At 34.1% G+C, this 26164-nt stretch overlaps 1 pseudogene; it reads left to right on the forward strand.

The window, feature by feature from the left end:
- On the forward strand, positions 1-25572 carry LOC144255775 (tyrosine-protein kinase Yes-like; annotated as a pseudogene).
- The last annotated feature ends 592 nt before the right edge of the window (positions 25573-26164 follow it).

Consider the following 26164-nt stretch of genomic DNA (forward strand, 5'->3'; position numbering starts at 1 on the left):
ATGGGCTGCATTAAAAGTAAAGAAAACAAAAGTCCAGCTATTAAATATAGAACTGAAAACATTCCAGAGCCTGTCAGTACAAGTGTCAGCCATTATGGAGCAGATCACACTGCAGTGGCACCATCATCTTCAGCAAAAGGAACTTCGGTTAATTTTAGCAATCTTTCCATAACACCATTTGGAGGATCCTCAGGGGTGACTCCTTTTGGAGGAGCATCTTCCTCATTCTCAGTGGTGCCAAGTTCATATCCTACTGGTTTAACAGGTGAGATTTAAATGGATAATTATGTTGCCTGTTTGAGAACATAACCTTGGGCAGTACATACTTATGGTCTATTTGCTAAGAAAAATATCTTACTAGAGGACTTTTAAAAATTGTATGTGAAAATTCAATATCTAACATAAAAATTAAAGTCAATATATATATATATATATATATATATATATATATATATATATTGATAGATAGATAGATAGATAGATAGATAGATATGGTTCTGGGAAATTTGGTGACAGTTTGATAGTGTTTATGTGTATTTGGGCTATACTTTTAATTATTTCATTAACTTACCAGTAATTATTAAGCAATTAATATGTGGCAGGCACTGGGAAAATGAAGATTAAAAACATACATTCCTCTTCCAAGAATCTTATAACTTCTCAGGATTAGAAAGTGCTAACTAGTATTAAAGTAATCCAGTAGTTACTTAATAAGTGTTAATTATTTGGCATTACAGTCACGATAATGCAGTATTTCTATCAGATATTATGATTTATAAAAGAAAAATCCTGAGGCTCAGAAAAAATTTTCCCCCCAGAGATTATAAGCATAAGAGCTTGGATTCAGTGTCATACTGCAGGACTCCCATTTTTACATTATCATATCTTTTCAGAGAACAGCAAGAAGAGATAGTTGACAATCTTCCATGGATACAGAATGCCCTAAAAAAGTAGATTTTAAAAACTTGAAAAAGAGAAAATGAACTCTTACGTCACATGAGGGCTCCCGCATCAGGATGCTTTTCCCTTGAAATAACAAAGCACAGGTAGCTAAAGCAAAGAAGAGGAACTTCAAGATTCATTTGTGTGGCAGTTCCATGATATCAACAGGATTTGGGTTTATTTCATCTGTTTCCTGTTTATCCTTAGGCATAAACAGCTGCCAGCATCAAATGGAGTAACATATGTCCTTATTTTAAAAAAAATATATTTATTTATTTATTTATGTATCTTTTATTTTAGGTGGACACATTATTTTGTTTTTATGTGGTGCTGAGGATCAAACCTGTGCCTTATGCATGCTAGGTGAGCACTCTGCCACTGAGCCACAACCCTAGCCCTAACATATGTCCTTATTAACAGCCTGTGGGGGCAAACCAGAAATCTCTGTCACAAGCATGGATTATAAATTTGTCTCCTCAGTTTGTTCACCTCTGAACCAATAATAGTGAGGACTGCCATACACTGATTCTGTTAGACAACATTTGGAGAATATTGGACATCACCACAATCACAGTCCTAATTCCAGCATTCTGACTGCAAATATTTCAATAATCTATGGGCATGATGATATTTCTGTCATTAGTAAAATGTTTAACTTATTTTCAGGATTATATGTTTTTGAAAGTTACTAATTCAAAATGATAAAATAAATTTTGATACCTAAAAGACATACTTTAGTTACTTTAAATTTTTATTGATGTGCATAGTGGACATGGTGGTGCACACCTGTAATCCAAACAGCTGTGTAGGCTGCAGCAGGAAGATCACAAGTTTGAGGCCAACTATGGCAATTTACAGAGACCTTTTTTCAAAATAAAAAGGGCTATGGCTGGGGATGTAGCTTAGTGGTAGAACTACAATCTGGGTGCAATCTCCAGTACTGAAGAAAAAGAAAAAGTATTTATTCATATGAAATACTCCATTCAAAGATGTTCACTTATTAACTCTTGTAAAAAACAGAGTGTCTTTGCATATAGGTATAAGAGATGGGCAAGACAAACAAGGCTTCTCTCCTGATAGAGTTTACCTAATAATGTTGATTGAACAATAATTAGTGAACAAACAACTAAACAAGTTGAGATCAGTATTTCTTAATTCTATGAAGGAATTAGCAAGAATAATTGGTAATGATCCTGTAGTTGATCAGGGAAAGCCTCCTTGAGAAGAAATCATTTTAACTGATATTTGATTGATGAGAATGAACTATCTGCAGACCTCAGGAAAGAGCAGAATTTCTAGGAAGAAGGAATAACAAACACAAAGTTCAAGAGAAACAAATGGACTGGAAAGTTTTTAAGAACTGGTGGGAAGAACAATGTAGGCAGAGAGGAGAGTTGTATGATGTGATATTGATGTTAGGATACCACTATTACTTAGTACTACATAGACTCTAGTAAGGAGTTTGGATTTTTTTCTGAAGCTGGGAAGAAGCTCCTCAAGATTATATGTAAAGGATTTTGCATGATGGAATTCCCTTTTAAAAAAACTCATTCTTGCTGCTCTGTGGAGAAGTAGATTAAGTAGCCAGTACTCATAGCCCCAGCAGTCCCAGTAAGAAATGACATGGATTGGGATCTAGGGGGAAGCAGTGAAAATGGAAAATAGATAAATAAAATATTATAGATGTAGAACTGGTAGTATTAGTAGTAGAATTGGCTCAAGTTATTACCTGACTTGATTCTAGTGCTATTTGCTTAGATAGAGAGGATTTGGGTAAATACAGGTTAGAGAAGAAAAATCAAGAGCTTCATTTTGTACATGTTTTAAATGGTTATTACACATTCAGTAGTGATGTCAAAAAGCAGTTGGTACATGACTAAAACTTGGGATAGAAGCCAGATGAATGAACTTTGGTTTGCTATTATTTTATATTTAGAGACGGTAGATTTTATACTGCTTTTTACATTTTTTATTTAGAGATAGTAGGTTTTATACTGCTTTCTACATTTCATATTTTTGCTTAGTCTGTAATTTTACTAACTGCCTTTCTTCCTACCATTAGACGAAGATTTTCATTAACAGGGTTGAGAGGTGGGAGGGAAAGGAAACGAGAAGGGGAATCGCATGGAAATGGAAGGCGATCCTCAGGGTTATACAAAATGACATATAAGAGGAAAGGAGGGGTAAGACAAGATAATTCAAATGGAAGAAGTGATTTACAGTAGAAGGGGTAGAGAGAGAAAAGGGGAGGGGAGGGGAGGGGAGGGGGGATAGTAGAGAATAATATAGACAGCAGAATACATCAGACACTAGAAAGGCAATATGTCAATCAATGGAAGGGTAACTGATGTGATGCAGCAATCTGTATACGGGATAAAATTGGGAGTTCATAACTCATTTGAATCAAACTGTGAAATATGATGTATGAGGAACTATGTAATGTTTTGAACGACCAACAATAAAAAAAAAAATCTATTGATGGATGGATGTAAGCTAACCATTGATATTTGCCAAGTCAGCGGAATTACATTGAGTAAAATATATACATATTGAAATTAAGAATATGTTGGAACAGAGCTCAGTGATAGAGCATTTGCCTTGCTTGTGCGATGCCCTGGGTTTGATCTCTAGCACTGAAAAAAATTAAAAAAGAATAAGTTCAAGTCTATAGTACAATCTAGTGACCATAGCTAATAACAATGTATTGTAGTCTTCAAATTTGCTGAGAAATTTTAAGTTTTCTCACCACAAAAAAAAGAAATATGTGAAGCAATGCATATGTGAATTAACTTGATTTAACCATTTCACAGTGTATACATGTTTCAAAACATTGTGTCATATGTGATAAATATATACAATAAAAACGAATTATATATTATGGGAAGTTTAGCCAGAATACCTGTCTGAAATAATTTTAAGCACTGACAAGTCATGCATATTGTACACATTTGTTCTATTGTTATTTGTTTTGCTTACATATAATAGTTTGGCTGTTCAGTGCGCTCTTCTCTTAAGCATCTGCACATGTTGCTAAATATGAGTTATTTTTGGAATTTATACTTTATAATTCATATCGGCCATGCCATTAACCTTCCACGACAAACCCAACGGTTTTATTTTTAAGGTAAGTATATAGTAAGTTAATCTTACTAAAACCCTAATGTTTAGTATTAATGATTATAGATGTAAATGTTCACCTGTTGTTTATAAGAAGTTGAGAAGATTAATGTCAGTAGTCTATAGTGCTCCAGTAGTGTTTTTCCTTCCAAAGAATTGGTTCGAAATTTGACTGTCTTTTCAAGCCAGAGGCATTGGTTCAGAATCAAAATTAAATTTGTTTCCGAGTCTATAAAGTTTTAGAATATGTAAACTACAGTGATTTTGTGGAAGGTATTAAGAGAACATCTCATTATTTAAACTCCAGCTGCTCAGAGCCCCAACTTTTAGAAGCCCCAATTGTCTAAAAATAGATTCTGAAAACTAGAGAGAAAAAATAAGATTTTTGCTGGCAATATTTTTTATTTCTCTTTTGTTTCATTTTATCTATATAATTTACCTTGGTCTTTTTTTCCTTTGCTAGGTGGTGTTACTATATTTGTGGCCTTATATGATTATGAAGCTAGAACTACAGAAGATCTTTCATTTAAGAAGGGTGAAAGATTTAAAATAATGAACAATATGTAAGTGTTGAGTATTCTGAGAGGGAGAAATACAGACAGACACTTGTTCTTTACATTGAAACTTATAAGCTAGTTTATAATCTGGAGATAAGCATGACAGGGTATGGATCTCTGACCTCTGTGCTGGATAGATTTAGTTCCTTGAGACACATGACATAATACTGCCTATAGAAGTTACTACTTCTACAAATTGTGCTGCTGTGGTTCAGCCATGAAGAGTAGAGATTTAAGAATGAAGAGTTGTAGCTAATAATTTTTTTTTAAATGAAGAGTTACTGAGGGGGCATATGCAAGTATATTACTTTAAAAAATCTTTTATAAAGAAAATTCTTTGTTCCTATTTAAGTATCCAGATGATTTAAAGATCTTTTCTTTTTTCTAAAAAACAAAGTCAAAAAGTTGAATAAGGAACTTTTATACTCCCAAATGGACCAAATTAAGTTGCCTTTTCCTTATGTAACTCTCAAGACTTTCTGTCATTTAGTGATCCACATAGAAAATTTGATCCTTGTTTTGGAAAACCAGTCCCATAATTTCATTAGCAAGCGTAACAATCACTTATAACTTCTTGAAATATATACTTATAGTCCCTTTGATTCCAGTCATGTTTCCCTCTATCCTTGTTTCCATCTGTTACCAGTTATTGTTCCAGCATGTAAAATATGATCATGACTGTCTTGCTTTAAAATCCTTAAGTAGCTACCTGTAGTCATAAAAAAAAAAAACCAAAAAAACATAAGTAGCCATCGTTCCCTGAGAATTTATTATGTGTTTCTTCAAATCCTTTTTAACTCTACCAATCAGCCATACTGTAGTAGGTGGAATTTTCTAAGTACACTAGAGTTTCTTGCCCTTTCCATGCCTTCACACATACTACTTTTTTCTCGAGTGACTGTTTCTCCATTCTCTTCCTTCTCTCCCTTTTTCTGTTCCTTCCTTTGTGCTGGGGATTAAACCCAGGGCCTCCTGTATATTACACAAGTGTTCTAACATTTATGCTCTACAACCCATGTCCTGCTATATTGTTTCTATTAGGTATTCACATAGCACCCTATGCAGACTTCAGTCCCAGCTCCCAGGGAACTTTTAATTTGTCACTTAGCTTGTCATTCTTTTAGGTCAGTAGTTCTCAACCTGGGGCAAAATTACCTGGGAGATATTTGGCAATGGCTGGAAATATTTTTGGTTGTCATCAGGGTGTTGCTACTGTCACTTACGAAGTAGAGGCCAGTGATATTGGTAAACATCCTACTATGCATGCAGCAAAGATTTATCAAATCCAAAATGTCAGTATTATTGAGGCTGCAAAACCCCACTCTAGACTGAGTTATTTAAATTTAAGGACTGTCTTTTTACCTTTTTTCCACACATCCTGAGTGACATCTATCACTCAGTAGGTATTCAGTTCATATGAATCATGATTGCTTATCAGGATCAAATACAATTCTGTTTGTATGTTTCAAAATAATTAACGTACTAGAAAACCCAAAACCAAATGTATGAGTTTGTAAATGTTTGAATTACCAAAGGGCTTTCCATTTCAGTTTTTGAGAGCAAAATCAATGAATATTTTTAAAATTTTGGTCTAAAAAATACATTTAATCTTTTTTTTAAATTTTTTTGGTCAATGGTGCCTCACACATGCTAGGAAAGCACTCTGCCACTGAGCCACAACCCTATCCCTACATTTAATTTTAAGTAGTGAATGCCATGTACATCATCCTTATTAGAGACTAATATTTGTTCTTTTCATATTACTTTTGTAACAGTCAAGGGTTTTATACCACAAACCATATAGTTCTCATATTCTGAATTATGACTTAATTTGAGTATATTGAATTATTTTTAGATAACATTTTTCCAGAAATTGAGCTTTTTATTATTGTTTATTATTAATTGCTTTCCTATAAGGAGTGCTCATGCCTCATAATTTTTTTTCTAAAATGACTAAAACAAGAACATTACAATTTTGTGTACTGTTAAAAAGAAAAGCATTCAACAACAACAAAGAACTATTGATATGTGCTAAAACATAGATTAACCTTGAAAAAAATATATGCTGAGTGAAAAGCCAGTCACAAAAGACCACATAAATCATTCCATTTATATGAAATGCCCACAATATTCATATCCATAGAGATGGACAGCAGTTAAGTGGTTGCCAATAGTGGAAGGGGTTGGAGGTGATTACTCATAAGTATTGGGGTTCTTTTTGTGGTGGTAAAAATATTCTAAAATTTATTATATAATGGCTATACAGCTCTATGAATATATTAAAAACCACTAAGTTTGTACCTTAAATTGGGGAGTATTATGGTAAGCAAATTATCTCAAGCTCTTAAGAAATTCAGCCAAAGATGAATAATTTGAAAGTTTATTCAAAACTACTTAGTTCAGTATAGTTTATTGTCTTAGGTTGAAAGAATTATGAAGAGGAAAAAAAGATACTATAATTGAATTTTTAGTGTATGGTGTTTGGGGCTTTTGTTGATGATTTATTGTAGTAGTATGTAATTATACTTTTGCTTAGTCTTAATTTCTTTAATTCATTTAACTTATTTTTAAAATGTTGTTCTTTTACAATGTTGAGTTTAATTCTTGATCAAGTGAATGCATAAGTAGAAAAATGGAAGTTATATCTCTCATTTACTTGAAATAAGAAAGTGCAATATATTATACGTTGTGGTAATTGTTGTTTTATGTGTTTCAGGGAAGGAGACTGGTGGGAAGCAAGATCAATTGCTACAGGAAAGAATGGTTACATCCCTAGCAATTATGTAGCGCCTGCAAATTCCATTCAGGCAGAAGAGTATGGCAGTACTTCATATTTTATTGATTATTTTGATTTTTAAAATGTTTTAATGCACATTCTACTTAGCCACAATTTTACACACACACAATTACATACCAGTCTTTTTTTTTTATTGTTGGTCGTTCAAAACATTACATAGTTCTTAATACATCATATTTCACAATTTGATTCAAGTGGGTTATGAACTCCCAATTATACCCCATATACAGATTGCTGAATCACATCAGTTACCCTTCCATTGATTGACAAATTGCCTTTCTAGTGTCTGATGTATTCTGCTGTCTGTCCTATTCTCTACTATCCCCCCTCCCCTCCCCTCCCCTCCCCTCCCCTTTTCTCTCTCTACCCCTTCTACTGTAAATCATTTCTTCGATTTGTATTATCTTGTCTTACCCCTCCTTTCCTCTTATATGTCCTTATGTATAACCCTGAGGATCGCCTTCCATTTCCATGCGATTTCCCTTCTCACTCCCTTTCCCTCCCACCTCTCATCCCTGTTTAATGTACATCTTCTTCTCAAGCTCTTCGTCTCTACCCTGTCCTTGTTTACTCCCCTTATATCAAAGGGGTCATTTGGTATTTGTTTTTTAAAGATTGACTAGCTTCACTTAGCATAATCTGCTCTAATGCCATCCATTTCCCTCCAAATTCTATGATTTTGTCATTTTTTAATGCAGAGTAATACTCCATTGTGTATAAATGCCACATTTTTTTTATCCATTCATCTATTGAAGGGCATCTAGGCTGATTCCACAATCTTGCTATCGTGAATTGTGCTGCTATGAACATCGATGTAGCAGTGTCCCTGTAGCATGCTCTTATTAGGTCTTTAGGGAATAGACTGAGAAGGGGAATAGCTGGGTCAAATGGTGGTTCCATTCCCAGCTTTCCAAGAAATCTCCATACTGCTTTCCAAATTGGCTGCACCAATTTGCAGTCCCACCAGCAATGAACAAGAGTGCCCTTTTCCCCGCATCCTCTCCAGCACTTATTGTTGTTTGACTTCCTAATGGCTGCCAATCTTACTGGAGTGAGATGGTATCTTAGGGTAGTTTTGATTTGCATTTCTCTGACTGCTAGAGATGGTGAGCATTTTTTCATGTACTTATTGATTGATTGCATGTCCTCCTCTGAGAAGTGTCTGTTCAGGTCCTTGGCCCATTTATTGATTGGGTTATTTGTAATCTTATTGTCTAATTTTTTGAGTTCTTTGTATATTCTGGTTATTAGGGCTCTATCTGAAGTGTGTGGAGTAAAGATTTGTTCCCAGGATGTAGGCTCCCTGTTTATCTCTCTTATTGTTTCTTTTGCTGAGAAAAAACTTTTTAGTTTGAGTAAGTCCCATTTGTTGATTCTAGTTGTTAACTCTTGCGCTATGGGTGTCCTATTGAGGAATTTGAGGCCCGATCCCACAGTATGTAGATCATAACCAACTTTTTTTTCTATCAGATGCCGTGTCTCTGATTTAATATCAAGCTCCTTGATCCATTTTGAGTTAACTTTTGTGCATGGCGAGAGATAGGGATTCAGCTTCATTTTGATGCAAATGGATTTCCAGTTTTCCCAGCACCATTTGTTGAAGATGCTATCCTTCCTCCATTGCATGCTTTTAGCCCCTTTATCAAATATAAGATAGTTGTAGTTTTGTGGATTGGTTACTGTGTCCTCTATTCTGTACCATTGGTCCACCCTCCTGTTTTGGTACTAGTACCATGCTGTTTTTGTAACTATTGTTCTGTAGTATAGTTTGAAGTCTGGAATGGCTATACCGCCTGATTCACACTTCCTGCTTAGCATTGTTTTTGCTATTCTGGGTCTTTTATTATTCCATATGAATTTCATGATTCTTTTATCTATTTCTACAAGAAATGCTGTTGGGATTTTGATTGGCATTGCATTGAACTTATAGAGAACTTTTGGTAATATCGCCATTTTGATGATGTTGGTTCTGCCTATCCATGAGCAGGGTATATTTTTCCATCTTCTAAGGTCTTCTTCTATATCTTTCTTTAGTGTTCTGTAATTTTCATTGTATAAATCTTTCACCTCTTTTGTTAGGTTGATTCCCAAGTATTTTATTTTTTGGGGGGATATTGTGAACGGAGTAGTTTTCCTCATTTCCGTTTCAGAGGATTTGTCGCTGATATACAGGAATGCCTTTGATTTATGCATGTTGATCTTATATCCTGCCACTTTGCTGAATTCATTTATTAGCTCTAATAGCTTCTTTGTAGACCCTTTTGGGTCTGCTAGGTATAGAATCATATCATCTGCAAATAGTGATAATTTAAGTTCTTCTTTTCCTATTTTTATGCCTTTAATTTCTTTCGTCTGTCTAATTGCTCTGGCCAGTGTTTCGAGGACTATGTTGAACAGAAGTGGTGAGAGAGGGCATCCCTGTCTTGTACCAGATCTTAGAGCGAATGCCTTCAATTTTTCTCCATTCAGAATGATGCTGGCCTGTGGCTTATCATAGATTGCTTTTACAATGTTGAGGTATGATCCTGTTATCCCTAATTTTTCTAGAGTTTTGAACATAAAGGGATGCTGTACTTTGTCGAATGCTTTTTCTGCATCTATTGAGATGATCATATGGTTTTTATTTTTAAGTCTATTGATGTGCATACCAGTCTTAATACAGCTAATGTATCATTAATAGATGTTACTTGAGAATTCATAATTAATGCTGTAGTATCTGCTTAGATTGGTATCCTGAGTAAATCTTAATTAATCATATTTTTATGCCTTGTCTTTTTCCTTTAGTTTTCCACTTAGTTTTTAAAATTATCTAGCCCTTTTCATATTCTGCAGACTTTCTTCAAAATTTACCTCAGAGAGGAGATTGTTTCAGTGTTTAACTTCTTGATTTAGGTATTTGCATTGTGGTTATGTAGGACAGTATCCTTGTCTTCTACAAAGCATACACTGAAGTATTTAGGGTAATGATTCAGCATTTTGGCAACATTCAGTCAGTTCAAAGGGGAAAAAAGATGTAAACACATGCACCCAACATATAAAGGAAGGTGGGAAATAAAGAATATAACAAAGTAAAATATTAACAGCGGGGGAACTTGGGAGTTCTGTGTACTATTCTTACAACTTCTAAAATGTTAGAAGTCAGTTTCAATGACATATTACTTTTTTGGTCCAACTAGTTTTTCTGGGATCCATAAATAATAACCTCTTTTTCATATTACAACAGTTAACACAGTGTTTGCATATAGCTAGGGGTTACCAATACTTGTTTGTTTTATTAACATTTGCCTCAATAACTGTTTTTACTATAACATTTGTTACTTTTGTTCTTTTGCCTTCTTCACTGTTCTGTGAGTCTTTTCATAGCAAAGATTGTCATTTTTATTCATTAAACTTTATTAAATCAAACTCATATGAAATTAGAGTTCCTCATAATTTGAGTATTATATACTTAGATCTTATCAATACAGGTGATCACATGTTATCAGAGAACAACTTCTGTTCTTCCTACCTGTATGTGTCACTGACAGAAAAGATCTGTTATTTGCTGTCTTTCTCCATTTGCTGTTTCCATGACTGCCAGGTAGAGTTCCAGTGACATGTTGAGTAGTCAGTACATGGAAATACTATCAGATATTTTAACAGTGATATTTGTAAATTCTTCTTTAATAAATAAAAATTTATGTTTTACTATATCCTGAGCATGTTCTGTAGCTATTCTTTGTCATCTCTCCTATCCCATTTCACTCTTATTTATTTGTGAATATAATTTTTCTGACCTTCAAACCTTCCCAACTCAAAACATCATTAATTTTTTTCTAGATGGTATTTTGGCAAAATGGGGAGAAAAGATGCTGAAAGATTACTTTTGAATCCTGGCAATCAATGAGGTATATTCTTAGTAAGAGAAAGTGAAACCACTAAAGGTATGATTACTATTATATTAATATAAAATTTTGTTTGTCCAGTATTTTAAGAAAGAGATAATAAGCATTTATTTTCTTCCTCCCAGGTGCTTATTCCCTCTCTATTCGTGATTGGGATGAAGTAAGGGGTGACAATGTGAAACACTACAAAATTAGGAAACTTGACAATGGTGGCTACTATATAACAACCAGAGCACAATTTGACACTCTGCAGAAATTGGTGAAACACTACACAGGTAAAAATTATTTCCTCATGCTCTGTTGTATGAGAACAAAATTCATGTCCTCATCTCTCTTAAGGGTTAGCTAGTACTTTATACACAGTATGTGCCCAGTGTATGTTAGTATTCTAGTTTTAAAATGAGAACAGGTAGTTCTTAGTATCTGAATTGGGTTATTGGATAGTGTGCTAAAATCAGACTGTCAGTGAAATTTTTATATCTTACAAGCATAGTTTTTACAGTGGAGTTCCATTTCATAATGTACAAATACATTTTGAGGCTGGGTGCAGTGGCACATGCCTTAAATCCCAGCAGTTCCAGAGACTGAGACCAGGAGGATAGTGGGTTCAAAGCCAGCCTCAGCCAAGAGCGAGGCATTAAACAACTCAGTGAGACCCTGTCTCTAAATAAAATACAAAATAGGGTGTGTCTCAGTGGTTGAGTGTCCCTGAGTTCAATGCCCAGTACCCCCTCCCCCAAAATATATTATGAAAATAAATGAAAAACATAAAAGTAAATATTTTATTTATAAACACAGGTAAGTAGCTAAAGCTAAACACTTTGACACAAAAAGCTGTATCACATATCCTCTTGGATTACGTTCCCCTTCAGCGGCTGATCTCCTAAGATTTCCTAGAATATAAACCCAATAAAATATGGTCTGAAGGTATATTTTTCTTAGAAGATTAACCTGTGGCAACTATAGATATTCTTGTCTTTCAAAGATTTTGGAAATATTCAATTGTGGAGTCTTATGTCTCAGAATTTTTCATTATCAATTCATTATGTAAATGCATCTAAGTCTTTAAATGATTAGTACTGGAGGAGGGAAAGTTTCCATGGTAATATCTTCTTCAATGACAGGTAACTATAAACTGAGTCTACCAAGTCAATCAGTAGTCTTGACATCAATCAAATATGTTACCAAGCAGTGCCAACACATAATTGCCCTTGCTAGAATAGAAAATTTGTGTCGTTGGTAACCATTCTTGATGAGAATGGGAGGAAACATGTCTCATTTACAATAAGAAAGACTGTATGAGAAAGATGCACAGATCAAGCCATTATAAATCTGAAGTTCCTTACATTCGTGGCTCTCTTATTCAAAATTCAGTTAACTAAGTGAATTTTTTTCCTGCTGGGAACAGTGGTGTGCATAGCTGTAATCCCCATGGCTTGGGAGGCTGAGGCAGGAGGATTGCTGGTTTAAAGACACCCTCAGCAATTTATTATGGCCTTAAGCAATTTAGCAAGATCTTGTTTCAGAATATAAAAGGGCTAGGGATGTGACTCAGTGGTAAAGTGCTGGGTTCAATCTCCAGGAAAAAAACAATAACAAAAAAAGAAATAACAATTAATAAAAGCATTCTCTTAGGGATCAAATAAATCCCATTTATTAAATCAGAAATTTGGAGGTAGACAGACCTGGCTTTGAATCCCATCACTTATTAACTGTGGGACCTTGAGAAAGTTTCCTAAATTTTCCAAGCCTCATTTTTATGAGCAATTTATAAAGAGCCAAATTAACATAATAGCTAGAGCATAAGTATTCAGTAAACAATAACATAAAAATATATTTAACAAAATGTTTCACTTCTTATATGTGGGTTTTTGGGGGGTTTTTTTTATTGCTTCTTGTAGACAACTTCCTTTTTGTTTTTAGAGAAAAACTGATGACAGTTTTTCTATAATTTATGAGCCCTTTTTAAGCATTTATATACTCTGTAGCTTAATTTTTATACATAATTCATTTTACATTGTAGTTTTATTCATTTATCTAGAACATGCTGGTGGTTTATGCCACAAGTTAACAACCGTGTGTCCAACTGTGAAACCCCAGACTCAAGGTCTAGCAAAGGATGCTTGGGAAATCCCTCGAGAATCTTTGCGACTAGAGGTTAAACTAGGACAAGGATGTTTTGTTGAAGTGTGGATGGGTAAGAAGCCTGAATTTTTGGTTTTTGTCAATTTTTAGCCACAGATTAAAGTGCCACAATTTTATTACAAAAATATATATATATATAATATTAAATATGTAATATAATTGCTATTCATTGAAATTTGTTTTAAAATCCCTTAAAATATTGATTAAAATAGTAAGAGGTATTGTTTCTCTAGGAACATGGAATGGAACCACAAAAGTAGTAATCAAAACACTAAAACCAGGTACAATGATGCCAGAAGCTTTTCTTCAAGAAGCTCAGATAATGAAAAAATTAAGACACGATAAACTTGTTCCACTCTATGCTGTTGTTTCTGAAGAACCAATTTACATTGTCACTGAATTTATGTCAAAAGGTAAGTGTATATTAGTATCTCTTGGAATATTCATGTTGGTAACTTCTTTACAAAAGAATCATTCATTTCAGTTTTTATAAAAATGGAGTCTTATTGCATAGTACTTTCTAATTTATGATTATTTTTGGAAGCATTTGAAAAGAGAAATGGGACATTTTGGTTTTGTTGTTGTTGTTTGCTAGTCTGGGGATTGAACTCGGGAATGCTCTACCACTAGAGTTATATTACCAGCATACCCCCACACCCTTTTTTCTTTTATTTTCTTTCTTTCACTGTCTGTCTCTCTTTTTTTTTTTTAATTGAGACAGGGTTTCACTAAGTTGTCCAGGCTGGCCTTGAACTTGCCATCCTCCTGTCTGAGCCTCCCAAATTGCCAGATTTACAGGCATGTGCCACCATGCCCAAAAAAATGTGACACTTTGTTAATGAAATAGTGGTTAGTTCCAGTTATTCCGGAGGATTTACAAAGTTTTAAAGGATGACTAGGCAGTTTGAATTTATTTTGAAAGTAGGTGTTTTTTTTTAATATGTTTTTTAGCTGTAGATGGACACTCAGCACCACATAAAAATAAATGAAAGTAGATTTGACTGAAGGAAAAAACAAAATATACAACAAAATATACAAACTGAGTTAAAATGATAAAATCAGAATGATTTTCAGGTAGTACTGAAGCAAAGAAAAAAGGTAAAATTAAAGGAAATTTGTTTTAATGTAAACACAGTCTGTATACTCAGGACTCCTAGAAACTTCTTTTCTCCACTACTGTCAACTGCAGTTTCTCCATCTTTCAAACACAGACCACAAGGTGAGATCTTCTGTAACAGAGCTAGTTATGGCCAGGAAAAAGAGAAAAGAAAGTTGATGTTCTTTCCTCTTCATCCCTAGGCTACTGATGCTTTAGAAGAAGGACCAGTAAATCTTCAAGTATGCTTACTGGCTCAATTTTTACCCATTTGAATTTGATCTTTTTTTTTTCTTTTAAGTTGTAGATGGACACAATATTTTTATTTTATTTATGTATTTTCGTGTGGTGCTGAGGACCAAACCCAGTGCCTCACATGTGCTAGCAAGCACTCTACCACTAAGCCATAACCCCAGCCCTTGATCTATTTTTTAAGTTATTTTATTTTTTTACTCTCTTGAATCAAACTAAATAACTGTTACCCTCTCCAAAGTCTACCTTGACCAATGATATAGTTCCCTCTAGTGGTAACAAGGGCAACAACAAGATACATATTTGCTATAGGAATTTTTTTTTTTTCTCAAAAGGGACTGAAACAAACTGACCTAGCCTGTTAATTGATAGTCAAAACATACCTAAACCCAATAATTCATGGCTCTATTTGGGAAGAGTTTCTACTGTAAACAGCTTCCAAGTATACCTTTTCAAAGAGTACTCTGGTTGAACTAGAAGACAAAGGAGAAAGGGATAAGGAAGAAATTTAAATCAAGACATTGCTAACAAAAGAAATATAATGGAAGTAAAGCTAATGGTTCATTTATCTCTGTATTACTTTATAAATTATTTAATTTTGAGAACATGTTAGAATTCTGTGTTGTCAGATCACTAGTTTAGGATTATTTCTAGGTAAGAGGTTAAGAATACAAGATTACAAGATAACAAAAGTCCTTTCTAGTTTTAAAACTCAGAAATTCCCCATTTTGGTTTTTAGCTTAGCAGTTGGCCCCTATAATACATCCAGACTCATTGCCTTATGTGCTCCACTGTTTTGGACAGATAGATTTTTTTCATTCCTTGCTTCCATTACTTGGAATTTCTTTTTCCTATCTCCTGGCCATTTGTTACATTCAGTTGTAATTTCTCTTTGTCTCCTTGAGCTTGGAGCCATTCCTCTGACTTTCTGTTTTACAGCATTGGTGCTTAAGAAAACAATACAATTTTATGTTTTATAAAATAAATCTTAGTTTGGATTTGTCTGATGGTTTCTCTTTACTAATTTGAAGCATGTGTATGTTTTTAACTAGTGATAGAGTGAGGCAACAAATAGACATTTCTTCCTGGCTTTTCACTTTGCTGTATTCATAGTATTTTGCTGTTCCATTATAATTTCTGCTAAAATTAAGAGACATTGGTCAAGCCAGCACTTCCACAGCAGCTCATTTAGCTGCCTTTATTTAGTTATAACCATATCTGAATTCTTGAATCATATTGATTTAAAATGTTATATTTTTTGAGGGCTGTGGCTGTGGCTCAGTGATAGAGTGTTTGCCTGGTACATGTGAGGCTTTGGGTTCCATCCTCAGAACCACATAAAAATAAATAAAATAAAGTCCATCAACAACTGAAAAAGTATTTTTTTAAAAATATATTTTGGGATATAAAACTTAGAATCTTGATCAAAGCAGGAAAGAATGACATCAATTTGATGACATTTTCTGTAGGGAAAGGGAAAATGGTACATTTTTCCTTTTTTTCCTGTGTTATAAAGAGAATAAATTTCAGTTTAGGGGTCTTTTTTAGAATCTTTGAGGTAATTATTCAGAAATTTAAAAACTACAAAAGAAACTTTTTTTAAAATAAAAAGTTGAGAAATTTTGTTAGAGTTTGGTTATTTGGGGGTAGAGGAATATTTATGTCAATCTTAATGTAAAATCTACTTATTTTCCATGGATATTTCACTGTCTCTTACAGGAAGTTTATTAGATTTCCTTAAGGAAGGAGATGGAAAATATTTGAAGCTTCCACAGCTGGTCAATATGGCTGCTCAGGTATTTGCATTTAGATATATCAACTTGAATTGAAAGTTAACATTTAAAATGTAGAATAATCTTACCTAAATAATATGGTTTATGTAGAAAAGTAAAGGAATTTTAGAACAGAAAGGAACATTGGAGATAATCCAGCATGAGCTCCTAGTATTACAAATAATATAGTATCTAAAGACCAGAGGGATTTAAAATTTACAAAACTTGTTCATAGCAGAACATATTAAAACTAGCTATGGAACTCCCAGTTCAGTGCTATCCCATATATTATGACCCTTTAGAAAGTGTTTTCACAGATACAAAATCTATTTATATTTCAACAGATAAATCTGAGAAAATTAAAATGGCTGGGCATGGTAGCTCATGTCTGTAATCCCAGTAACTCCCAAGGCTGAGGCAGGAAGATTACAAGATCCAGGCCAGCCTTAGCAATTAAGTGAACCTCTCAGCAACTTAGTGAGACCCTGTCTCGAAATGAAAAAATTAAAAGGATTCAGGGAATGTAGCTCAGTGGTAAAATGCCCTGGGTTAAATCTCCAGTACACACACACAAAAAAAAGCAAGAAAATTAAAATGGATGAGTACTCTTCCAAAGAAAATATTAGAAATCTAAAGTGTATGCTGAATTTTTTATTTACTATGGTCCTAAACAAGAATTAAAATGGCAATATGCTGTTAAGAATGAGTCTTTTGAGCTGGGGTTATGGCTCAGTGGTAGAGTGCTCGCCTGGCACATGCAAGGCCCTGGGTTCAATCCTCAGCACCACATAAAAATAAATAAATAAAGGTACTGTGTCCATCTACAACTTAAAAAAAAAAGTAAAAAACATCTAAATATCATGCTCCTTACCAAAAAAATATATATATTAAAAAAAAAAGAATGAGTCTCTTTAGGCTAGACAGAGTAGTACACACATAATCCCATTGAATCAGGAGGCTGAGGCAGAAAGATCACAAGTCAACCTCAAAAGCTTAGGGAGACCCAATCTCAAAATAAAAGGGTCTAGGGATTGTAGCTCAATGGTTAATATGCACTCCTGGATTCAGTCCCTGGAATCCGCCCCCCAAAAAAATCTTTTTTAACTCTTCTGAATTTTTTGTTTTATTAAAGTGTAATGTTTCTATTCAGATATGTTATAGGTGTTCGAAGGGCCTTTTATTGAACTCAGTTGACATAACTGGTAATGCAACTTTTACTTCTCAGTGAGCTTCCACAAGGCCACAGAATCTGGCAGTTTAGAGGAACTTTATACAGAGGAACTATACATATAACACTGGCATATGCCAGGCCTTGAGGTCAAAATTCTAGATACTCTGTGTTAGGGTATCTGAACCTTTTTTTTTTTTTTTAAGTCAGGTACATGTTTTAGGTTTTAGGAGCCATATACAATCTCTGTCAGACCCCATCCTCCTCCTCCTAACAACTCTTTAAAAATAGAAAAACCATTTTTAGTTCTCGGGCAATATAAAAACAGTTTGCAGGCCACGTTAGGCTGCAAGCTCATTTACTGTTTTCCACCTGTGCTTACAGGACATCTTAGGCTGTGCCTGATGCGAACTTTGATAGACTTTTATCCAGAAGTTCTAAATAACCCTGTGACTTATCTTTTCTCCCAACCACTGACACAGGAAGACATTAGGACATTGAGCTGCTAATGGTTACTAGATACACTGAGTGGTGCCCTCAAAAAAGGTGTTAGATTTTTGGTGGGTTTTTTGATGGTTTGCTGGGGATGTGTCCAATTTTTAAAAGCTGGATTTAGCCTGCTTTTTTATTATAGTGTTTTCTATTTTACCTACTAGCTCCTAAGTAATATGCCTGTTACTATCATCTCCTTTTGAGATATATGATTTTCCAGTGATCTATTAAACATTAACCAAAATTATCTTCTCCCTGGTTCCTTCTGCATCATGTTTTGTATGTATCTGTTTTTTTCCTTTCCAAGATTGCTGATGGTATGGCATATATTGAAAGAATGAACTATATTCACTGAGATCTTCGAGTTGCTAATATTCTTTTTTTTTAATTTTTTATTTTTTTTATTGTTGGTTGTTCAAAACATTACATAGTTCTTGATATATCATATTTCACACTTTGATTCAAGCGGGTTATGAACTCCCATTTTACCCCTTATACAGCTTGCAGAATCCCATCAGTTAAACTTCCATTGATTTACATATTGATATACTCATGTCTGTTGTATTCTGCTGCCTTTCCTATCCTCCACTATCCCCCCTCCCCTCCCCTCCACTCCCCTCTTCTCTCTCTACCCCCACTACTGTAGTTCATTCCTCCCCCTTGTATTATTTTTCCCTTTCCCCTCACTTCCTCTTGTATGCAACCTTGTGCTAATATTCTTGTAGGAGAAAATCTTGTGTGCAAAATAGCAGATTTTGGTTTAGCAAGATTAATTGAAGACAATGAACACACGGCAAGACAAGGTAAGAGTACTTTTATTTAAATGCTTGTAATCTATTGTCTTTTGTTTTTTTCTCACTTAAAACTCTTTTCAATATGCAGTTTTATAGAGTTAGAATAATTACAGGTCCTCTCAGAAGAGTCACAAAAACATTTATTTTATTCATAAAATTATATATAATGAATACTGCTGTGATTTTTTTAAAAGAGAGAGAATTTTTTTAATATTTATTTTTCAGTTTTCAGCAGACACAACATCTTTGTTTGTATGTGGTGCTGAGGATCAAACCCAGGCCGCACACATGCCAGGCGAGCACGCTACCGCTTGAGCCACATCCCCAGCCCTACTGCTGTGATTTTTTGATAGTTATTTCCTGCAAGGATTTGGCTAGGTGTTCTTTGCATTTGAAGTATAATTAATAATAGCTTCTTTACATTTATTTTAGCATATCAACAAATAATTTTTTTAAAAAAAATTCTTTCTTTTCTTTAACAAACTTCATGAATTTTGAAACTCTTACCTTAGCTTAATGGTTCTCAATCAAGGGACAGTCACTCTCCAGCCCCAAGAGACATCCAACAATGTCTGTAGACATTTTTGGCTATTACAATGTGGAGGCTGCTATTGGCATCTAGTGAGTAGAGGCCAGGCCTCTAAACATCTTGTACTGTACAGGACCCCCAATAAGACCTTTATGATTGTACTAGTGAAAACTGATCTTCTGTTTGCCAAACAATCTAAAGAACGTATTTTATACTGCTATGCATACATGTATAAGTAACTTCAAGATACCCATAAACTTATTAACATTATAAGTGTATAAATTCATGTTTTTATGTACCCATAATGATTAGTATAATGCCTGTGCATAAAAGTATGCACTAAATATTGGAGTAATTAATGTGAGCTTTTAAAAGTGATGGCACAATAAAATTTTCCAGAAATATATTATAAAATTGAAAAGAAACTATGGTTGAAAATCGTAGCCATTAGAATCTAATAAAATATTCCTTTATCAGCACATAATTAGAAGAACTGCTGGGTGCCAGACTGAGCTTAAAAGTTACAGATTTTATGATCCATATTTTTTACTTACTAGAGCCTCTACCTGTATTTTCTTGAATGATGTTCTGTTCCTTCCACTAACTTCCTTTTTAAAATCAGTACTATAAGGAAGAAATGTGATTCATTTTAATACAAATTTCAAAAATTAAAGAGTTTTCCTCATGTCTCTTCTATTGTTAGAATTTGACACTGATGATGTATATAGTAAGGATATTGACAAAGGATTAGCACTGCTTTTACTATAGTTATAAAAGTAGATTTTTAAAAAATTATTTATTTGTTTGTTTGTTTGTTTTTGTGCTAGAGATTGAACTCATGGCTTTGTGCATGCAAGGCAAGCACTCTGCTAACTGAGCTGTATCCCCAGCCCACAAAGATAGACTTTTAATAAACAGTTAAACAAGATTGCCAATATGTTTTTAGGTGCAAAATTTCCAATCAAATGGACGGCTCCTGAAGCTGCACTGTATGGTCGATTTACAATAAAGTCTGACGTGTGGTCATTCGGAATTCTACAGACAGAATTGGTAACAAAGGGGAAAGTGCCATATCCAGGTAAGTTTGCATCTCATTTGCTCTTGGTTATCCCATCAGTGACTTCTTTTTTAAACTAGAGATTGAACCTGGAAGTGCTTAACCACTGAACCACATCCCCAGCCCTTTTTTATTTTTTGAGATAGGATCTTGCTAAGTTGCTTAGTGCCTCAGCCTCCCAAGCCTCTTGGATTATAGGCATGCACCACCACACCCAGCCCATCACGACTTTAATAGGAGTATGTTAGGAGCTAAAACATAAAAGGAGGATCTTTATTTCTCCTTTTCCCAGTCCCCATCTGTTTATTTTGGCATTGGATGGACAGCAACCATAAGAGTCACAATCCTGAGATAGGGCAGGGGAGGTGTGCCTGAGGTCCATCTTAGCTTTCTCCTTAGAATGTTTTCCACAAGTGCCTTTTATCCATACCATTATCTCAGATCAGAAGCATATCACAAATATCCTGCTGTACCCTAGGTAATTGTTCTTTTCTATTAGTGTGATTGATGTATTTTTGTATATATTTGCCCTATTTTCTTCAATAGACTTTTTTGACAATAAATGTATCCGTCATTACTAAAGGAGAAAAAATTAAAATGGCTGTCTCTTAAAAATAAGCTTTTGGGGTAAGAGGAAATTTTAGCTTATTTGAAATTCAGTGACAATTGAATATTTGTTTATTCTGTTGCCTCTTAAACTTTTCTACTGAAATATTCTAATAGTTGAGAGTGAAAGTATATAAAATCCAATCTTCAGGAAAAATAGCTATGCTACTCCTATGGGTTTTACGTATATATCCTTCCTTTCTAATATCTTCAACTTTAGAGCTAATGCCATCAAATTTTATCTCCCACTTTTCCCCTTTTGCTATTATTTGCTGATACCATTCAAGTTCTCCTCACTTAATACTGACTCCCCATCACCCTTTCTATTAAAACTCCATTCATACTTTAATTCATGGCCATCTTAATACATATGTCAGTTGCCCTAGTCTCTTGTAGCTTAAACTCTCCTCCTCCTCCTCCTCCTCCTCCTCCTCCTCCTCTGTAATCTTCACACTATTCATACCTTAAAGGTTTAACATAACCAGTAACTGCTCACCTCTCAATTGCAGTTTAATATGTCTACTGTCAACTTACATCTTGCCAGCTGTCTCTACCTCAACCATAGAAATTTCTTCATACTACCAGGATATTCAATCCATTGAGTCTACCACTGGTAGCTATCCCTTATACCCCTTAAATTTCATGGTCAAGCATTATAATCTCTGCCTTACATTTACAATTTTTTTCCTTTGCCTTTTCTCAGTATTGTTGGTAAAATCATAACACTAGATAAAATCTAGCTCTGCTTTCTCTACATGCAGTATGGTTGGAGGAAAAAATACAGCATGTTAAGTACTTTCATTTGGAATTCTTATAGATTCAAATGGGAATTTCAGTACTGTATCTATGAAATTAAAAACACATTAGATGGACATAGAAGACAAGATTAGTAGATTTGAAGGTACATTAATATAAAATATCCAAAGTAATGCATAGATAAACTGCTTGGAAAAAATAGAACAAAGTGAATGAAATAAAGTGGGGCATAATGAAATTTCAGGTCTAATTTATATGTAATTGGAGTCCCAGAAGGAGATGAGAGAAAAAGTGGAAGAACAATTTTTGAAAAAATAATAGCCAAAAACTTTATAAATCTGATAGTGCAGTGGGGTGACACAACCCACAAATTTAATAAACTTAGTCATTCTTAAGCAGGATAAATTAAAATAAACTCGGTAAACTTCAAATAATTATATCATGATCAAATTTTAAAATCAAAGCCAAACAGTCATAGAGATGTGTGGTATATTATCTACACAGTAGCTAACTCTGTCAGGATATGGAAACCAGGAAAGAATGAAATGATGGCTTCAAAGTATTTGAAAACTGCTGATCTAAAACACCAACAATAAAAGTATCTTTCTGATTTTATAATGCATGAAAAAATACATTCTACGACCACACAGAGGACAGGGGGCAGGGCAGGGGTAAAGGAATAACAGGTGACTCTTCTAAGTTTCTTTCATTGTTTGGAAAGCATCAGAGTATTTATTTAGAATGAAGAATAATAAACCAAAGAAATGTTATCTTGACAGTGACCACTAATATAATAAGAAAAGGTAAAGGAAAAAGCTAGGAAAAGGACTAGGGTGTAATGGAATACTATTTAGCATGCACCAGGCCTTGGGTTCAATTCCTAGCTCCAAACAAAAGCTAGAAGAATAGGGTAAAAAGGAAATATGAAAACTGCTTGCTTGCTCAAAATATAAAGCAAGAGAGGAAAAAATAGATGGGAAAAAAGTAAATAAATAACAGAATGTAAAATTAAAACTACCTATGTCCACAATTACATAACGTGTAAGTACACCAAACATTTTAATTAAATGACAGATAAGCCTGGATTTTAAAGGACAGAAAAAGATATACTGTGCAAATAAATGCTAAGCAAAAGATAGCCTGTGTAGCAGTAGACTTTAAGGCAAGAAATATTAGTAGAGATAGAAAGGGGCATTCATGATGAGAAAAGGGTCAACAGGGAAGAATAAAAATCCAAAATGAGTTTGCAGCTGACTACATAGCTACAAAATACATAATAAAAAATTAATATGGTTGGGATATCCTGGTTAAATTAAATGTTCAGACAAAAATCCAAATACAATTTGTAGATTGTCTTTTTTTTTTTTTTTTTTTTGATGGTGCTTTGGATCAGCATAGGGTCTTGTGCATGCTGAGGACTTTCTCTACCACTGAGCTACACCCCAATTCTCAGCCTACCAGCCTTTAAAAAGAAGCAAAAGACACTATATAAGCATCATTGTCTTGGATGATTTGAAGAGGATTCACGTGTAACACAGACCGATCCACTGCAGGCTCTTCTCAAAGCAGACTGTTCATTGTAAAGTGACAGCTTGTTTGCTAGTCTTGTTGTAGGATTGTAATAAACCGTGGAAAAGGCAAACAAGTATGAAATATTTAAATTTATTGATAGAGTGCTAAATATTTCCTTTTAAATATTAACAATCTTAGAATCTTCCTATCTCCTTTTTTTATTGAGATATCGGGGAGAAAGAACTCTGTGCTATGTTCAGGGAGTTGTATTTCATTATGAAATTCAGAAATTCCTTTACAGGAAATAATTTTCTTCCTGAAGATAGTATTTCTTTTTTATATTTATTTTTTAGTTATAGGTGGACACAATGTCTTTATTTTATATTTATGTGGTGCTGAGGATCGAACCCAGTGCCCCATTCATGCTAGGTGAGCACTCTACCTCTGAGCCACAATCCCAGGCCCCTGAAGATGATAGTATTTCTACTAGAGGCCATTTCTGCCATATTGTACTTATGTAACTGTTGTCATAAAATAATTCATTAGTTGTGATTGTCAGAAAATTCTGAAGGGTAAAGTTTTGAATGAAAGAGTTTATTGATAATTAGGGCTGGGGATATAACTTAATGGTAAGAGTACATGCTTAGCAGGAGCAGGGTCCAGGGTTTATTCTTTAGCACCTGACAAAAAAAGAATTATTGGTAATGGAAGGTTACTTTTGTATAGGTTCAGGCTTATTTAGATTAATTAATCTTAACAATCTGTTAAGCATAAAAATTTTAAAAAGGCATAGAAGTGGGGGAAAAGTTCACCAATTATAAGTAAGCCCTCATTGAATGTTAAGTACCTGCTCCTTTTCTCCTCCTCCCAAAGAACTTCTGCTTATATTTCTGTGTTGGGTAAAATATAGTGGATTTCAGTTATTAAAATCTGCTTACCTAGATGAAAATCACAGAAAACTTCTTTTTCAAGTGTTGGACCCCAAAGTAATAGTTATGCAGTTTCTTTTAATATTTTTTAAAGTTTTTTAAAGAATCATTTGTTCCTCATATTATAACTAAAAATAGAAATAGAGATAATAATTTAATCTCATTACATTGTTTTAAGGGAATCATAGTCTATGAAAAATCTCATTGCTAACAGTCAGTTTAATATTGCAGAAGATATGAGGAATAGCTTGCCTTGTGGACAGGCAGGAAAGAGGGGGTGATATGGGAGATAGGAGGAATGATGGGTTTGCTGACGTGGTGAGACAGCCAAGCCTCTGCCAATACGGGGTGAGTTGCCAGTGGTGGAAGAGGGAAGTTTACAAAGGAGTAGAAGAAAGGAACTGTGTGTAATAACAAGAAGAAAGTCAAACAGATATATGAGATAAGGGAAACTGTTTCAGGGAGGTGACTCAATATAATATGTAGTTAGTATATTTAGCAAAACCAGGACTGAAATTCTTGGAATTCCTATTTGAAAGTTCTTTCAGACACCATCTGGCCTCCATTCTTCAAGTGTGCCCAAGTTAGGCATTGTTAAACATTAATATCAGAAATTATCTTACTTCAAAATGGTACCCTGAATTCTCATTAACCAAATGGGATTGGCTTTCGAAGAAATTAGTGTTGAAAATAAAATTTTAGGCAGAATTAAAAATTGAACATGTTTAAATATAGATTAGCATTTTCTAAGTTTCTCTGGATATACTCTGATGTCTAAATTGTATTTTTTATTAAAAGAATCTTTTACTAAATAAACTTAACATACCTTGATATACAGCTAGTGGTTAGGGGATTTATTCTGTTTTGCTAGTGATGGTTAGGATCATTTTTTTAGGAATTTTTTTTCTTTAACGTTTGAATGTTGTGTGTTAGGTATGTGCTGGAACAGGTGGAATGAGGATATAGGATGCCCTGCCCTCAAGGCTGTCCAGAATCTCTGCATGAATTGATGAATCTTTGCTGGAAGAAGGACCCTGATGAAAGACCAACATTTGAATATATCCAGTCCTTCCTGGAAGACTACTTCACTGCTACAGAGCCACAGTACCAGCCAGGAGAAAATTTATAATCTGGATTGTAATCTGGGGATTATAATCCTAGTAGCCTATTTTATATGCATAAGTCTGCCAAAATGTAAAGACTTGTGTAGAATTCCTCACTTTATATACAGGAATCAAAAGAAGAAAATCTTCACTCTGCATGTTTTAATGGTAAACTGGAATTCCAGATATGGTTGCACAAAACCACTTTTTTTTCCCCTGAGTGTTAAACTCTGAAGTACCAATGATAAATTTTCCAACTTATTTCAGGGTCCAAAGAAAATCTAGGGATAATATAATGAACAGTATGGGTAATAGCATGGTAAGGAAGCACAACAAGGCTACTCTTTTCTTCGCCAAACTCAGATTGTTAAAAGAGAAAATTATTTATTGTTATAGACAAAAATTGAGAGGTAAAATCTTGTACTATAGTAAAATCTAAAATTAAGGAACATCATGGGACCAAATGATTCCATTCCAGTTTTGAAGACTTTCTTGTGTTTATTATTCTCAAAGGTTGTTTTTTTTTTTTCCTATGTGAAACAGTCGATATAAGTCTTAACATATGCCTCCTTTTGCTTGGAAATAGACCATAATTTTCAAAAGCAAAAAGGTTAACACCTAAAACTTGATTAAATGTTAGACCTCAGCAGTGGAAT

This window comes from Urocitellus parryii, chromosome 7 (assembly GCF_045843805.1).
Source record: "Urocitellus parryii isolate mUroPar1 chromosome 7, mUroPar1.hap1, whole genome shotgun sequence".
In the NCBI taxonomy this organism is placed as follows: domain Eukaryota; kingdom Metazoa; phylum Chordata; class Mammalia; order Rodentia; family Sciuridae; genus Urocitellus; species Urocitellus parryii.